This window comes from Euprymna scolopes, chromosome 19, assembly GCF_053919585.1.
Source record: "Euprymna scolopes isolate OS-2025 chromosome 19, ASM5391958v1, whole genome shotgun sequence".
Classification (NCBI taxonomy): domain Eukaryota; kingdom Metazoa; phylum Mollusca; class Cephalopoda; order Sepiida; family Sepiolidae; genus Euprymna; species Euprymna scolopes.
This window is the reverse complement of record NC_136500.1, coordinates 94,021,663-94,041,602: the sequence shown is the minus strand read 5'-3', so window position 1 is coordinate 94,041,602 and position 19,940 is coordinate 94,021,663.

Genomic DNA, 19,940 nt, shown 5'->3' with positions numbered 1-19,940 from the left:
ACGTGTATTTATTTTTTATACATTTAACTAGATGCCCTGGGATCGAGACTATACACTCTTATATTTTTTACAAGGTAGTCACCACTTATCAAGGCCCGGAAGCCACTCAGGGATAAGGAGTATTGCGTGTACAGTAATCAATGGGATAGTATTGTAGTAATCGTTAGTATTGGAGATTTGATAAAGTGTCTTACTTAAGAAGGCGGTTCATCAGGAATTTGTTTATGTTAGACTTGAAGACATCCAGATTGTAGTCAGGTGGAAAACAGGCAAACAGAAGAAAGTTCCACAGGCGTACACTTCTAAGAAAGAAGCGTTGTTCATGGAATCTACGTTTTGATTTTGTACACAGCTAAAGAGTGGGGAAAATTTTGGACAGTGGTTTCAGCTAGACCGGTGTTTATCGTGAAAGATTGGCGGGGGGGACTAGAGATTGGAGCTCAGACGAGCACTTGCCATGGAAGTAACAATAAAACAAAGACACGCTCGCAACGTCTCTTCTGTAGGAGAGAGGTTACAGGGACGAGAAAAGGACATCCCCCACTAAGCCACGAAGCCTATTTTGTACTCTGTCAAGGTAGGATTTGCTGTTTTTAGCAGCTCCTGCCCAGATGTGGCAGCAGTACTCCATCCTTGGACGTACTTGGCTTTTATATAGATAGAGAATTGCATCAGCAGTGAGATATCTTCTGGGGCGGAAGAAAGATCCTACCATTTTTCCAGCGACCTTGGCAACTGACTTGACGTGTTCCATTTCGGGTCAGGAATAAAGGTCAAGTCCAGAAGCATATCAAAACATGGAGCTTCCCCTAGACTAGAGCCATCCATTTCAATTGATGCCAGATGGGGATTAGAGCGTTGATAATGTAAACATAGGAGCTTGGTTTCAGATGCATTAAAGGTAACCAGCCACCTCTTCCCCCACTGTACCACGAGCTTGAGATCAGAGGAGAGAGAATCAGAGAATTTTGTCATTTACAGCCTTAAAAGTGTTGCCATAGATGGTTGTGTCATCAGCATAGATGTCAACGAATGATTTAAGTGTGTGTTTTGGGAGATCATTGATATAGATCAAGAAGAGAGTTGGACCCAGGGTGGACCCCTGAGGGACTCCAGCATTAATACTGTGGGCCTCTGATTTCTGCCCATCAACCACTACTCTTATTAGCTTATCAGACAGACATGATTTAATGATTGAGAAAACATTTCCGATTATACGATAGCTGGAAATCTTGTGAAGTAGGCCCTTATGCCATACCTTATCGAAGGCCTTTGATATGTCAAGAGCAATTGCCCTAGAAAGGAAGCCTTTGTCGAGATATTCACTAATCCTATGAGATATAACCGTTAGCACAGCTGCTGTAGACCTAATAGAACGGAAACCATATTGCATGTCATTTAGAAAATTATTTCTGCTGAGGTGGTTGACTACTTCTCTATTTAATATGGATTCCAGCAACTTACTCATAACACATAGGAGACTTATTGGTTTGTACTTAGAGGGAGACGATTTATCACCTGAATTCTTAAATACAGGGCATACTGATGAGGTTTCTCCAGGGTGTTGGAAAGCACTTCTCCTTAAGGCAACGCTTAAACAGTCTTGTAAGTATGGGGGCAAGTTCTGGTTGAAGCTTTTTCAGCACTATAATTGGAATGCTGTCAGGGCCAGTTGATTTACTGGGATCAAGGTTCTTGATTAGTTTGGCGACCTCACGCACAGATATTTGTATGTTATATAGCGTGTTGTCTGTTATAGGAAGAAATACGGGGAGTTTATGGCCTTCGTCGCATAGAGTAGAATTAGCTGCAAAGTTCTTGGCAAATAGTTTGGCCTTGTCTGATGCTGGCGAGATGACCTCAGGTCCATTGATGATGGTTGATGATGGTTGGGATAGAACGTACGCTTCTGTTCAGCATCCTGTTTGCTATTTGCCAAAACTGGTGGGAACCAAGCCGTTTCTCAGCTACTTTAGATTTAACGGCCTGGGCATATAACTCTCTTGCATTTTTTATTACTTTTTTACAGTGGTTGCTGGCAGTCCTGAAAGCAGCTTTAGTCTCAGTGCATGTATTACGTTGGTAGCTATAGAAATAGCGATTTCTGTGCGCGATGGCAGCAACAGATTCTAGGGAGAACCATGGCTGGCTGTTAGGTTTTTGTTGGAATTTTTGGATGGTGTGAATCGGTTTATGCCTGCAATTAACCATTCTGTCAGGTCTGATACTATAAAGGACACATCCTCTTTAAACATGGAATGCAGAGGTAGGTCAGATACAAATGTACGGAAGCTATCCCAGTCAGCCGTAGAGTATAGATATACAGTACGGTGGAAAGGTACGTCTGGAGACTTATTACATTTCGTTTTTATCTTAACCAATACAACCGAGTGGACGGAAGACCTCAGAGGAAACAGAACGGAACTTGAACATAGCTCAGGGGAGGCTGTGAGAAAAAGGTCTAGAAGGCTAGCGTACTAACCGGAAGTATCGGACACATGGGTGGGTTCGTGAACAATCTGAGTGAGGTCATAGGCAGTGACAAAATCATGAGAGAACCTCCCTTCGTCATCAGTCTTGTTTGAGTGGGTCAACCATTCCACATTGTGGACATTGAAGTCACCACAAATGTGGATGTTAGTCGAAGTATGAGCAGACAGGATGTGGTCAATTTTCTCAGATATACTCTTAAAGATAATAACTCCGCTGTTGTGGGGGCGATAGAGGGCAAATATAAATGCAGTGCTGTAAGCAAATGTAACCCGGAATCACATATAAGGTAAATTAGTGTCTTCACTGGAGATATTCCTACCACACGGAAAGTCATCTTTAATGTAGGCACATATACCATGCCCATGGCGATATTGGGGGTCAGATTTAGATGTTAAGTTAGAGTATCCTTTAATTATGAACTCATCTAGGGAAGTTTCGCTTAGGAAAATATGTCCGGTTTCGTCTCCTGTAATTGGGTTTCAACCTCTGGAAGGTTGGAACGTTAGACCCCTGATGTTGGAGAAGGAGACATGGCAGTAGGGGTCTACGTTGGAGAATGTGGTTCTGGGTTTATTCGTGTGTTTTTTTCTGGAGATATTTCATGGTGAGAATTTGGGATTTGTGGAACAGGTCGACAGACTTGGTTAGAGTAGAATAGAGAGAGAAAGACAGGAAATTTTTGAAGTTATTCATTAAAAAATATTGCAAACAAAACTAAACAAATGAATTACATATATGTGTGTCTGTGAAAAAGTAAAACACACAATGATTTTTTTAATTCATCAATGCTACATTCTTATTTCAAATATTTCTCGAGATTATTGATTTCTAAGAAATAACATACGATACCATATTTGCAAATGTATGGCGCATTTATATACCTGGAAGAATGTTTTTCTGTTATTTCCCTTTTTCCTTAAAAAAAAAAAAAACTCTCATCCCATTTCATGAACGCATCACACGTTTTGAATTCTAACGACAGTGGTTTGTTCGTTCGAAAAAAAGGAACAAAGAGTTTGGAGTTTCATGATCGCACCACATTATTTGAATTTTAACGATTATGTTAAAAAACATAACAGATTTTCAAAAAATGTATCGTATGTGTATTATTTCTTCAAATCTTGAGTAAGTCTTGAAATAAGGCCGAAACGTTCATATATATATATATATATATATATATATATATATATATGATGAAAATAGTATTATGTTTTCCTCAACGTTTCGTCTTTATTTCGAGACTTCCTTTTGAGAGGAAGTCTCGAAATAAAGACGAAACATTGATGAACACATAATACAGTTTGTTTCTTTTTATTTCTCTCTCTCTCTCTTTCTCTCTCTCTCTCTCTCTCTATATATATATATATATATATATATATATACTAGCAGGGAAACCCAACGTTTCCCGGGATTGAATGATAATCAACGAATATTTCACACTTCTATATTTTTATTGTCATCGAAATCCGTGAGATCGTCCGGGTGGAAGCTTCACATGCCTCCATGCAATAACTTAAACCAAAATATATGTTATTCTATATTGCGCTCTAGATAACCTACTGTTTCTTTTATAAAAATTATTTTATATAAACTTCTTTCCAGTTAATGAAAAGAAAAAACATTCAGAAACTTACGTGCGTGATGCAATTTTAAAAAAAAAAACAAGTAAATGTTCAAGTCTTATAAAATTCTTTGCAGTCAATGAAAAAAAATTATGAAATTTACGTGTGGAGTTTGAAACTACAGACCACGTCATACAAAAAAAAACACGCACAGTGGAATCTTCACGGCCCGTTGTTCTATCATTGTTACTAAGCAACGACATAGAAAAAATGTCTTTACCGATGATTGATAAATTAAAATAATAGTTTCGATTATCGATTATCGGCAATTATCGGGGGAATTCTGAGACAAAACGTAAGTCAGATCACTCCCAGACTTATATACTAAAGTTCTGCAAATCATAAAGAAAATATGTTCAGTCGTTTCGGAGTCTATAAGGAACGAACTCACAGACACACAGACAAAGTTGCATTTATATAATTGTAGAGATAAGAAAGAAAAGACTAAAACCATCATTAATAAACATTGAGTCTTTTTTTTTTTTTTTTTGCATTACATTGGGTCCTTTCACTCAAGAACCACAAAAGACACTTCATCCTTCACGGATTTATCTTAACATATATATGTGTGTGTGTGTGTGTGTGTGTGTGTGTGTGTGTGTGTGTGTGTGTGTGTGTGCACGCGCGCGCGCGTGTGTGTGTGTGTGTGTGTGTGTGCACGCGCGCGCGCGCGTGTGTGTGTGTGTGTGTGTGTGTGTGTGTGTGTGTATGTGTGTGTGTGTGCACGCGCGTAAAATTCAGAATTTTATCGGCTTCTTCAGTGCCACAAACTAATCTCAATTCTCTGGCCGAAGCAATATGAATATTTAAAATATTAAAAGCATTATTAAAACACCATACTTCTTTAACTGTTCGTTTTCTAAGAAATAAATAAATTCAAAAATAAAAATTATTTCGGTCAAAACATTTACAAGAAAGATTTTCATGTCAGAAACCATAAAGTTTCAATGTTTGGAAAATTATCCTCGTAAATTCCTTATTTAATTATTCAATTGTCCGCTCGTCATCATCCTATATAGATGTCATTATCTCACAAAAGGAAATCAACCTTTCTATGTGCAGTTCCTATATTGCTTACCTCCCCTTAATGCGTTAGAATAAAGCACTATTTTTTCACTAATTCTTATTGGCAAAAACCTGTTAATCGATACTTCCCTACTCAATATTTTCACTCTCATTTAATCTAGGTTAGATAATTACATTATTATTTACTCACTAGAAGTAGTCACACAAGCCATCATCAAAGATTGTTCTTTCAGAACAACTTGTCGTGTTCTCTGGAGTCTGAGTGACAACAAGTCTCCCCTGACTTCCAGTACTCTCTACCTCTTTCGATAACCTTTGTAAAAGAATCTGCGTTATCACAACAGTGGCTTACCTGTGATTTCTCGTTGGCAACAACCATTGGTTTTCACTGGGATTTGGGTGGCAATAAGCCTCCCCAAGGATTATTGGCTCACAAGGAGCTTTCACACAGGTCTTCAGAGATCTTTCCCTGCAAACAGCCTGTGGTGTTCCCTGGAAGCTGAGTGACAACAAGTTTCCCCAGGTTTCCAGTAATCTCCACCTCTTTCGATAACGTTTACAAATAAATTTGCATTATCGCAACAGCTGTTTGCCATTGGTTTCTCGTTGGCAGCAGCTATTGGTCTTTGCTGGGATTTGAGTGGCAATAAGCCTCCCCAAGGTCCCAGTTCTCTTCGCACTTATTCGGCTGAGGTCTGATCAGTTCATCGGTCTTTCCTTCCTCCTTGACTCTACTTTGCTATTTGGTTTCACTCTTTTTTGTTAGGGGGGGCAGTGATGTGGCAATGGGGGTAGGGTTGGGTTAGAGAACTTATAGATATGCGGTTTCAGTGTTCTTGGTTCCATGTAGTGTTTCATGTTTTGCCTTTGCAGCAGTTTGCATGGCCCGCGCTTGTTGCTCCTGTGTGTTAGTTTCCACATTCAAGGGCTTTCCTAAATATTTAATCTGTTTTCATGATTGTTGTTCTGTTGTATTTTTCCAGTCATTCCTTTGATTCCAATTTCTCCCATTGTTCATCATCATCATCATCATCATCATTATCTCTGTCGTTATTGTCGTTTTCTTTTTATTCATCGCCTTGATAATAATTGCTATCCATTCTGTAGAGTTTTCGATAAACTTTGGAAATAACGAACATACGAAACTTAACGTGAACCCCATAAATAATGGCGCCAACTAATGCTTGTAGTCATTAAAATTATTGTAGTTTTTAATTTTTTTAAATCTGTGAAGAACTATAAACCATTTGAACAATGAGTGACAACCTTTAGCTTAAATTGCGCTAAAAGCCGACTAATTCCAAATGCGACCTCCACTCCACACGCACGCACACGCGCGCGCACACACACACACACACGCGCGCGCGCGCGCGCACGCACACACCATTTTTTTTTTTTTCAATAATAATGATATGTGTAATCATTATTCTGAGTGGATACAAACAAGAATCGCGCACCCCAGGGGACTCAATCTGTCAAAAATTCAAGCGCTTATGGAAGGAACATTTCCTGGATCGGAAAATATGGCGAGCGGGTCGATTAGTTGCCGATTCCATGGGGAAAATGTTTTCCAAATCTGCTGTGGTAATCAAATTTATAAACTTTTAGACAGCGATCGTATCTCCAGACTAATCTTCGACAAAAAAAAAAAAACTAATTTTTCTAAACTACATACAATAAGGAAATCTTTCTTAGTTTGTTCAAAATGCATTTTTCACTCCACACACACACACACACACACACACACACACACACACACACACACACACATTGAACATTGTTTCTTTTTTCTTTTCTCTTTTTTTTTCAGTAATAATGATGATCTCGTGTATACTCATTAGCCTAGGTTGATACAAACATCGCGCACCTGAGTTATTATCGACAATATAATATATATTGGAACGATTTTTTGCGAAACCATTTAAGAAACGAAAACTGTTTCAGCAACAACATAAGTCAGTCATAATACTACGTACCGCTGACATCGTAAGGATGAGCTAAACGTTTATTTTGGCATTACTTCTCCTATTATATGAAGTATTCGCTGAAGTTATGAAAAAATATTGATAATACGAAACCTCTTTACCTAATCGTGCCGGGATTTAACATGGTGATTACAGTTATCTAAGAGTATAAGATGTATTATTCAAATTTTTTAAAAATCAGAAGTTTAAATCTCGTCAAAGTTGTTGCCAGAGGAGGAATGTTCAACGTCAACGTCTTATAAAATTGGCTTTTATATGGGTCAAATAGCAAGTCTCTATAATAAAAAGAAAGTTAAACTTGCTAAAAGTGACTTTTTCCGTGACATATTTCAAAATCGCGTCAGTTATACGTAAGTATGACTATGATTTATATTTTGACCTAGTTTAATGAAGATTACTCAAATGATATGAACGATAGGCGGTATAAAAAAAGAAACAAACATAGTTGTATAAATTTGCCCGAATACATTGCAAGCTTTGTGGAGGTAATTTATTCTCTATTATTATTTAGATGTTTCGAGTTATCATTTGCATTTTAATACTTATATATTCACATTTTGAAGATGTAACCTCTAACGTCATTTATGTATATCGTTTTAAACTTGGAAAAATTCTAACCGACTTAAAATTCTTGTCCAATTAAAAGTAGCCCGATCTCTCTAATCTTTCTCTAATCATTTTTATTTTTTCAGATTAAGCGGTCCACTTTAAAGTAGCTCAATCACTCTAATCTTTCTTTAATCAATTTTTTTTTTCAGATTAAACTTCCTAATTACTTAAAATCAATATTTAAAAAAAAAAATTTAACATGGTGTTTTCGTTGCAGATTGTGGAAGCCTATCAGAAGAATAAGTAAAGGGCTATGACCACCACGTTCCCCGGACTTGTCATCATGTGGTTTTTATCTTTGGGGGACCTTTAAACAAAAAGTTTATGTAAATAATCCTCACAATCTAAACCAACTTAAGGAGAACGTTACCAATGCTATCAGGAAAATAACTAAAGAAGATCTACAGGCAGTTGTAAAACGTGCTCAGAAATGCATAGATGCCAACAGCATCTCAGAAACAACTTTATCAGGGAGGTCATTTATTAATATTAAGAATAATAAAGATCCAAGGATAGATCCCTGAGGTACACCCGCATTTATATCATATTGTACGACCGGATTCTTCTCTTATTTAAGAAAGATTTAATTATGATTCTTCTCTTATTTAAGAAAGATGTCCAGTGATACCGTAAGATCTGAGTTCCTTGAGCAGACCATCGTGCCATATCCTGTCAAGAGCCTTAGATATATCTAGGGCTACTGCTCTACCCTTACCTGCTTTGTCTAGTGTATGATATATGCGTTCAAAGATTACAGTTAGAATATTTGCTGTAGAACGGGCCTGTTGGTCAGTCAGAAGTTTAGCAGCTGTAAGGTAATCGACTAGAGCTTGATTAAATATGGACTCAAATATTTTGGCGAAAAGCAGGAGAAGGCTAATGGGGTCAGTTCTTTCGCCAGAATTCTTGTAAACTTGTACCACAGAAGCAGTTTTCCAGCAGTCAGGAAAGCAAGATTTGTTAAGGCATTTGTTGTAAAGTTTGGAGAGGACTGGAGCAACCTCAACGGAGCATTTTTTTTGTTTTGTTTTTGTAATAACACAGCTGGGATGAGATCGGGTCCACATGCTTTTGAGGTGTCTAGGTTTTTTATGATATCATGGATCTGAGAAGGGGTGATTTTCAGATCATCTAGTGTGGCGTCTACCCTCAAAGGAAAGGGAGGGAGTGGTTTGCTGGGTCCAATGTGGAGTTTAAGTCAAACCGACTGGCAAGACTGTTAGCTTTCTCGGTTGCGTGCAAGCAATCTCATGATTATTGGATAGTGGGAAACAATTATTTACTACACTTTTGTAGATTTTCCAGAAATCACGGGTTCCTAATTTCTGTACTTTGATGCGCTTTCTGGTATTTTCGGGATATTCTCTCTTAGCTGTTGCTATTTCTTTCTTACAATTATTTCTAGTTTCTATAAACTTTTGTCTGTTTGAACTGGACTTATGTCGGTTAAATCTGCAGTATGCATGCTGCCTTTGAGCAATGGCAGCTGCACAAGTAGAAGTAAACCATTGGGGAGAGTGGAATTTGCTATAGAATTTCTGCGTGGAAACATGTGCTTCAATTGACGTTTTGAACCATTCAGTGGTCTCATTTGCGCACTGTTCAGCGGGAAGAGAAAAGGTGTTTCCCCATGGGGCAACTCTTTTGAGATCCCTGATGGCTTCCCAGTCAGCCTTCTTATAACACCTTGCGTTTTGAGCAATGGCTCTTCAGTTTTGGGTCCAAAATTAAGGGCGATTTCTACCATTATCACAGTTTAATTGCAAGCGAATCTAATCACTCGAGAACGCTGAGTTTAGTCTTTTCATTTGCTAGCTTAGAACGCATGGTATTATGGCACCTATGCGTCTTACGCACTCACCCAAGTACCTAGCGAGTACAACATCATTTAATTCCAGTAATCATTTGTGGCGAAAATCTAACATCCTTATCTGGATAAAAATTGTGCATGCTTCGACCGCCATTTGCAATTTTTGAAAATCGTATACGCGTACTGTTACGTTTCATATGACTAGCAAAAGACGATCGTGTAATTTGAAATCTTATCTAAAGACTACGAATATCGCGGTGGTAAATTTGATTGCCGTTCAAGTAAACACGAAAGAATGGAAACGAAGTACCTCATCAGTAAAGAAGAAAAAGTTTTATCGTGAAATTGATCACTAGCATTTAACTACAATCATATTACGCATTTGATTGCTGATTTTTTTTCTTCATTTTCCTTTCTATTTGCATCAATCACTGGAAGCTAAACAGGGTGCTAAACTCAGTTCTCCAGATTTAGTAGAAACTTAATTTTACTGTTGAGGTCACGACTTATCATGGTCAAGAAGCACTCAAGAACAAAACGTTTCTTAATTTATGAGTTGATCTGTGACAAGGATTTGTTGGTGTTGGATTCGAAATCGACCAAATTGTAATCAGCAGAACAAATGTGGATTGGAGTTAACAGCCCGTTTGAAAGAACTGTCTCTTGTCTCGGTTATTGAACGGTTTATTGTGTGTGTTAAACACACACCCACACATGCGCGCACACACATTATACATTAATATATTGATACGCAGTATATTGCATAGCCGTTTATTTACTTTCGTAATGACAATAAAGTATTACTTTATACATACATTGAATGACAAGTATTTGGTGTCTGTATATACACCGTATGTAACATATGTATCGTTTTCGCTGTCATAATCACTCGCGTTTCGAATATGGAGTCAAATAAAAAATAAGGATTGGTGTGCCGCAAAGAACGTTGGGGTCACAAGAAGAGAGAAAAAAAGAAAGATAAAAGAAAAAACTGGTTAGTTAACACACGTACACACATCGTGGGAAATAGGGGTTTATATTTTCAAAAAATGCGTACTCCGATATTTTTTCGTTAAAAAGGAAGTTGATATGCCGCAAATGTGGTTTAATGAAAAAGGAAAACAATACATGTTTATTTAATTGAAAAAAAAAGAAAAAAATGCGCGCGTCCTATCTTTTTCGTCAAAAAACTTGTCGAAAATCGCATGGACAAAAAAGAACATTTGTTTGAAATTATTTGTACGTTTAAACACGTGTAACAAAAGGTAAACTGGCGAATTAATTGTGTCATAAGAAACAATAGAGAATTGTACAGATATGTACGTATATATTTTGCTTTGAAACGAAGTGTGTATTAGAACAGGTACATTGTGGGTAGGGGTTTTCTGTTTTGATACTTAATATAACTGAGTGTGTACGATTTTATTGCGATCGATGTGCTGGTAAAAATACATGAGTGTGGCTGAGTTTTGTTGACGCGGCGAAAACAGGTGCTTCTAATTGACTATGGTAAGAGATGGCTGAATGGTACTGCCACCATTGAACGTGAAGTGCTTGGACTCAAATCCCTGAGGAATATCCTGGGGCCGTAGAGGAATTTCGGTATGAATAAATAGAGATCGGTCAAGAATTGACCAAAATTGAAAAAATACATATTGGATTGAATCTGATCTTTTCTTAGTCCGGGGGGTGGGGTTAAAGAAAATAAGTGTTTTTAGTATAAAGGGAATGAATATAACAGATTGGAGCCTTACAATAATGCGCGTGTATGGTTAACTAACTAAATCTGCAATACATGGTATGATTAACTAACTAAATATGCAATAAATAGTATGATTAACTAACTAAATATGCAATACATATTATGATTAACTATGCAATACATTGTAGGGTTATCTAACTAATTATGAAATACATAGTATGGTTAACTAACTAAATATGCAATACATAGTATGATTAACTAAATATGCAACACATAGTATGATTAACTAACTACATTTGCAATACATTGTATGGTTAACTAACGAAATATGCAATGCATATTATGGTTATCTAAGTATACAATAATAGTATGGTTAACTAACTAAATATGCAATACATAGTATAGTTTACTAACTCAACATGAAATACGTAGTATGATTAACTAACTAAATATGAAATACATAGTATGATTAACTAACTAAATATTCAATACATGGTATTGTTAACTAACTAAACATGCAATACCTAGTATGGTTATCTAACTAATTATGCAATACATAGTATCGTGAACTAACTAAATATGCCATACATACTGTAGTTAACTAATTAAATATAAAATACATAGTATGAATAACTTACTAAATATGCAATACATAGTATAAACAATATATAGTATGATTAATTAACTAAATTTGCGATACACAGTATGGTTAACTAACTACATATACAATATACAGCAAAGCTAAAGGAATTTCTGGTAGACAGTAAGAAACAAATAAATATTAAATATTTGAAACAAAAGGAATGTCTAAAAATAGATAACAAACCTCAACCGATCTCAAATGTCAATGTATGACGCGATAGAAAGAGGTCAATGTTAAGCCGACAATTCCCAGAGTAGGCCATATATGTAACGACTAAATCGTATTATATAGAGTAGTGAAGTGAATTACGGATGCTCCAATCATATAGTCCACAGAATTAATCAGAGAGTCGGCTGTGGAAACAGAAGAAACAGTTATCAAATGTAGTCTCAAGAAGAGACGATCCGACGGAGCAACTCGACCTGACATGCATCCGAAAATAAGGCTACATTTAGAACTTTAAAACGATATGTTTATTGTTGTAAGAACTGCAAGTGAACGTCTACTGGTGAACTGTTGTTCTTTTAATATATATATATATATATATATATATATATATATATATATATATATATATATATATATATATATAATGGGTTAAAAAATTCTAACGAGAGAAAGATGTATATTTAAATAAGGGGGTGGGCACCAACAATGTGTATTTTTTAACATTATTTTATTATTCCGTGTTTTGGGTTTTCATTGAAAATTATGTTTAGATCATTGTAATAATGTTTTTAAATCATTGAAATCGTTTTTAACGCGTTTTAGACGTTCTGTGAAGCGTCCTCTTCAGAAAGTATTTAAAATGATTAGAATATATTCAACACGTGTTAAAAATGTAAAAGAACATTTTCGTAGTTCATTTGAAATGTTCCGCAAATGAATTACATTTTTAACACGTCTTGAATATATTCTAATCATTTTAAATACTTTCTGAAGAGGACGCTTCACAGAACGTCTGAAACGCGTTAAAAACGATTTCAATAATTTAAAAACATTATTACAATGATCTAAACATAATTTTCAATGAAAAACCAAGACACGGAATAATAAAATAATGTTAAAAAATACACATTGTTGATGACCACCCCCTTATTTAAATATATATATGTGTGTGTGTGTGTGTGTGTGTGTGTGTGTGTGTGTGTGTGTGTGTGTGTGTGTGTGTGTGTGTGTGTGTTTTCAAACTGACAACTTGTTTGCAAGAACTGTCTCAGGTTATTGAACTGTTCATTGTATGTGTTAAACACTCACACACTCGCACACAGACTCGCAAATACACACACACACACACACACACACCACGTACCACGCATTGCTGAATTGTTAGGTAATATGTTACATAGACGTTTATTTACTCTTACAATCAACAATGACAATGATGTATGTACTTCATATATACATTTAAAGACACACATTGGTTTCTGTATATAACCTGTATGTAACAGTAACATATATCACGATTACTACGCTACCATGTGTTGCCAATGTTATTACACTGTTCCCAAGGCGGAGGAATGCATGCGTACACAATTAGATATCCAATGGAAAAAAATGTTCCTAAGCGCTGAGATGCTGCATCTGTTTTTTTCATTCGTTAAGCCGTCGATTCCCGCGTTGAATTCAGGGGTGAATGTTAGTCTGTTTCCTTTCATCGTTGCTTCAGTTTCCATGCTATCCCGGCCTTTGTATTAAGTTGCAGTTTATTGCAACGCCTCGTCCTAACGTAATCTCCTGCGACTTGTTTTTATTTAAAGCACGAATAGTATATTGTGTGGAAGTATTGTCATTATTATTTATCGACAACACTCGGTGTATACGCACACACGCGCGTGTGCACACACGCCCGCAACACACACACACACACACACATACATATATATATATATATATATATATATATATATATATATATATATGTATATATATATTACTCACGTTCACCCTAACAAGGCATATCGCCACTTGGACATAAGGGATTATTATTTGGAACCATGCCTAGGAAAGATTATCAACATGTTGGTTAAAATTACATTCAAACTTCTGCATACCAATGCAGCCAGGGAAACAGGTAGCAAGAAGGAAATTTCAAAGTCTAGCTGTTCGAGGAAAGAAACTATTAGGATAGAAAGCTTTCTTGCGTGTAGGGGCCTTAGCAGTGAGATTTTGTTTCTAAGCGAGTTTGTCAGGGATATGAAGTGCAACGAGTTCATCAGAGTACATTCCCATAAAATTATTGTAAAGCAACATTGCAGCGATGGGACAAGGACTGGAGCTTAGTTTATAAAGTGGGATCTATTAGTTGAAAAATCTTTTAGACCCTATCTAAGAGGGAGAGGTTAGTGGTAGATACACCAGTCCAATACAACAACAACACTCCATGCATGGGCGAATGGTGGCCTTCTAGAGGTACAAGATATATATATATATATATATATATATATACATATATATAATATAAAGCTGAACGTCTGTCTGTGTGTGTGTGTGTGTGTGTGTGTGTGTGTGTGTGTGTGTGTGTGTGTGTGTGTGTGTGTGGTCACGTATAGGCTCCTATATGGTTTACTATTTTAAAAAACTGATTACATATAATGATAGAAGATGTATCGAGGATCAGCAATGGGTATGTTTGATCTGGCAGAACGGTGGTTCATAAAAATTGCGGGGTTTGCGTTCGCGCCTGGCTCCCAAAGTATGGAAATAAAAAATGAAAAAAAAACGTTTACAAGTGTTTTTGATATAGATGTACATAAGAATATTTTGATAAGTATGTTTCAACTTAAATAGGGATGGTACAATAAAAGTATGGGGTCTGCGCTCGCGCCTGTACTCCATGGAAGCATAACACAAACTTTAACAAAGACTTTTTATATCTATCTGCGTAAGTATACTTTGATAATTATGTTTCAGTTTGAAGAAATATGGTATAATAAAATTATTAGGTGTTCGTTCGCGCCTGACCTCCATAGAATGGAAATATGTCACAAAATTTAACAAGGTTTTTTTTAAAGGGGTGAGGGTCCACAATAACACCTTAACTTTAATCTTAATTCACGTTAGCTTTTATTTACTTTTTTGAGTTGAATCATATTGTGTCGAATAAATTCATCTCATAAATTCACGTTCTTATAGCCCAAAAAAGTAAGAACTTTACACAATTCTCGACACAAATTTTGCATAACTCTGTTTTTTCCTTCTCCACTTGCACGTGGTACTCTTTCGAAAATAGATAAATAGATAAATAATAAAAATAAGAACGTTTCTTTTATCGTCTCAAAAGAAGGAAAAATCCTGCTCATGTGATTACGTGTCTTTTTAAAAATATTTACATAACCTTTTTATTTTTATTTATATATCTGTTTAAGCTTTTTTGTCAGTGTACTAGAAGGAATTCAGTTGATTACAACCCTTTCTGTGTGTTCTTTACATTACAATAGTACAACCCTGAATCCGACAGCGCAATACTACACCGTTCAATACTGTAAAACTGAAACGAAGCTGTTCTGCTTGAAAAGGGCGCCATTTTCTTTTCATATTTATATCGACTCTTTGTTTTAAAAAACTAAAGTAATTTAGTGTTTACTTTTTTAATATCCCATTTTACTGTTTCTGATTATTTTACTATAGTAAGTAAAGCTTCATTATTTTTCAAAACTGTTTTTGTTTCTTTGTTTTTCGATATTTCGTCGATATTATTTAGTAAGAGTGTTTAGCAGAAAAGCCAACAAACGACCACCCGCAAAAATAAATATACAAGAAATAAACGTTACCATAGTCAATAAAAGTTCAGTTTTTTTTGTTTTGAAATAGTTTTTAATGCTCTTTACTTTAAATAATTTCAGCGAACCGAAATTAAAACGAAATTGTAGGCGATAAATACTTAAATGAATGTTTATATAAACTACACATGCAATAATCGAATATTCCTCAAGCACAAAATAACGGAAAACATTAAAATATGTTTTAATAGTCCTTACGTTGACGGAACTCTCTTAAATTGTTAACAGAGAATGCTCAGGTGCCCCTCCTTCAAATTGAAAACGGGGCTTTCCATTTCAAAGTCGCTGCCATTTTAATTTTTTTAAACCGGTTCGCGAATTGAAAAAAATTTTTTTTTACAAACTACTTAAAAATACAAACCAATGAACTTTTCTACCATAAAAGTAACTTCTATTGACTATAGTAACATTTATTTCTTGTATATTTATATTATTATATATATATATAACATTTTCTCTTTGTAAGGAAACATTATTTTGTTGGTCATTCTTGGCTACGAATGGAAACAATGTTTATATAAAAAAATATATTTTCGCGAAAATTATCTTTACTTTCATCATATTTTGCTTAGGGTAAAACTTTTGAGTATCAAAAACTATCTCTTTACAACCCCCTCCTTTTCATAGCCTATCATATTTTCATCAAGCACAGTCCATTTTCTGTAGGCTATTTTTGAACCCAGTCAACGACGGATACTTCTGCTAGTATAATATAAAGCTGAAAGTGTGTGTGTGTGTGTGTGTGTGTGTGTGTGTGTGTGTGTGTGTGTGTATGTTTGTGTTTGTGTGTGTGTGTGTGCGTTCGTGCGTGCGTGCGTGTGTGTGTGTGTGTGTGTGTGTGTGTGTATGTGTGTGTGTGGTCACGAATAGGCTCCTATATGGTAGACTATTTTTAAAAAACTGATTACATATAATGAGAGAAAATGTATCGAGACACAAGATCTGTTTGATCTGGCAGAACGGTGGTTCATTAAAATTGTGAGGTCTGAGTTCGCGCCTGGTCCACAAAGTATGGAAATAAAAAATTTAAAAATTAAAAAAAAAACGTTTACAAGTGTTTTTGATATAGATGTATATAAGAATACTTTGATAAGTATATTTTAACTTAAATAGGGATGGTATAATAAAATTGTGGGGTCTGCGTTTACGCCTGGCCTCCATAGAATGGAAATAGGCACAAACTTTAATAAAGACTTTTCATATCTATCTGCGTAAGTATACTTTGACAATTATGTTTCAGTTTGAAGAAATATGGTATAATAAAATTATGGAGTGTTCGTTCGAACCTGACCTCCATAGAATGGAAGTATGTCACAAAGTTTAACAAGGTTTTTTTTAATATAGATCCACAGAATATTGTGATAAGTGTTTCAATGTGGATAGGTATGGTATAATAAATTATGGTGTTTATCTATTTTATTTTTACTTTCATCATATTTTGCTTTGGTTTTGATACCCCCAAATTCGAAGCTATCTCTTTACAACCCTTCCTTTTCATAACCTATCATACTTTCATAAATCAAAGTCCATTTTCTGTGGGCTGTTTTTGAAACCAGTCAACGACGGGTACTTTTTCTAGTATATATATATATATATATATATATATATATATATATATATATATATATATATATATATATATATATACACGCTAGGCTTTATTCAGTCCGAAAATACGCTTAAATATGATATTTTAATTTTTCCGGATTTCATATATATTATTATAGAGTCGTGATTTCAAAAGTATATATATATATATATATATATATATATATATATATATATATATATATATATATATATATGCAGGTTTCATATATGCACGTTTCATAAAATAGCACAGATAACTCTTGCCTGTTTTTCTTGTAATCCTCCTTTTCTCTTTGTCGGACCATTTTCCGAACGTTTTTTCCGAGTGAAAAAAGAAATTTCCCATAATCGCGAATGTTTTCGACCTCCATTGGTCATCCTCAGGCGAGTAGTAAAAAATAAATAATGAAATTCAAAAATGAAAATAGCGAGATGAAATGAAAAGACGATTAAAAGATGACTAAAAGGCGATTAAAATCGCTTAAAATCATTAAAATACTCAAAAGCACTTGAGCGTGCCCTCCGTTTCGTTTTGCTCGAACCAGCATCTCCCGTCGTTTAACATGTCACCTGTCTTCCCCGAATAGCTCAATCTATCAGCACCTCATAGCACACCACACCCCTAAAAATGAGTTTAGAGACATATTGATAAATAACACGGCCATTTTAACTGTCTCATATTGCGAGGTGCACCTCCCGATCTGTGAGGTATTGTTAATCTACATTAAAAAACCACCGATTAACTAGACTCAAAACGAAACGGAGGGCACGCTGAAGTACTTTTGAGTATTTTAGTGATTTTAAACGATTTTAATCGCCTTCAATCATCTTTTAATCGTCTTTTCATTTCATCTCGCAACTTTCATTTTTCAATTTCATTTTTTATTTTTCACTACTCGCCTGAGGATGACCAATGGAGGTCGAAAACGTGCGCGATTATGGGAAATTTCTTTTTTCACTCGGAAAAAAACGTTCGGAAAATGGTCCGACATAGAGAAAAGGAGGATTACAAGAAAAACAGGCAAGAGTTGTCTGTGCTATTAATGAAACCTGCATATATATATATATATATATATATATATATATATATATATATATATATATGTGTGTGTGTGTGTGTGTGTGTGTGTGTGTGTGTGTGTGTGTGTGTGTAACTACTTAATTTACTCACATAAAATTAATATACGAAAGTATAGATTTATGCGTAAACTTTAAGTATTTACTTCAAAAGTGCTCAATACATAGGTAGAGAAAGTTAGTAATTTATAAAATATATATGGCGATTAAGCTACACTGAATATTCCGCGTTTCATCCACTCTAGGACTCTTCAGGTTTATGCGCGAATTCTGTGGTTGTTTATCGCTTTTATATGCTCCTCTTCTATTACGCTTTTGGTTTACCAGGCCAGAATATTTGCGAAAGAAAACCCGAATAACAAGAAATATTACGTAGGTATGACTTCCTTAGATTTCAAAACCCGATACTATGACCACAAAAGTACATTCAACAATAAAAAACACCGTATGAAAACAACACTAGCGAATAAATACTGGGAACTCAAAGAAAGCGGACATTCGCCGGTAGTCGAATGGAAAATAATAAGACAAGCTACCACGTGTAGGGACCTAGACGACCCATGTAGATTATGCCTTCATGAAAAATTTGCTATCCTGTACTTTAAAGAACCCCAACATCTATTAAACTGTAGAAGAGAAATAGCAAACAACTGTGTTCACAAGATAAAATTTACTCTAGGATAGCGATAGAAAATAGTTTTAAAACTAACAAAAACAATAGAAAAATAAACAAATAAATAAATTAAATAAACATGAATATACATAAACGATCACACATATATGTATACATATATATATATATATGTATATATATGTGCATATATGTATGTACACATATATATATTTATATATAAACTAACATAAAAAAAACACTAACCTAGTTTTAAAACAGATCTAGAAACTAAATAGAGCACACATAAAGGAACAGGTCAACCAGAGGCCAAATAGGCCTTTGTCTGATAAATGCATGCTCATTGGCTGATAGGAAGGGCTCGGTGGATACTAGAAAGCTGATTGGCTAACTAAAATCTCAATAGAAGAGGAGCATATAAAAACGATAAACAACCACGGAATTCGCGCATAAGCCTGAAGAGTCATAGAGTGGATGAAACGCGGAATATTCAGTGTAGCTTAATCGCCATATACATTTTATAAATTACTATATATATATATATATATATATATATATATATATATATATATATATATATATATATATAAATTACAATAAGTTTACCAAGGTAATCAAAATGGTAAACTTAAAATATATTATAAATATTAAAGAGTTAATATTTACAAGTAAAGTAATCTCAACCAGATGTAAAAGCTCACTAAAACCGAAAAGGAAATAGAGCTTATAATATGAACAAATGATTAATAAAACATGTTAAAAGACATCTTGAAAAAGAGTTAAAAACATATTTAATTTTAAAAAAGGAAGCACAAGATAAGTGGATAGTCCTTAATCCGCGGAGTTTCGAAAAAATACTCTCCTTCTCATCAGAGGGCAGGAATTAGCAAAATGCAGGATCGGATTTTGCATATAAAAGTATTTAATGAAACTACAAGTAAGTCACAGATCTTACTTGGTTAAAAAAAAA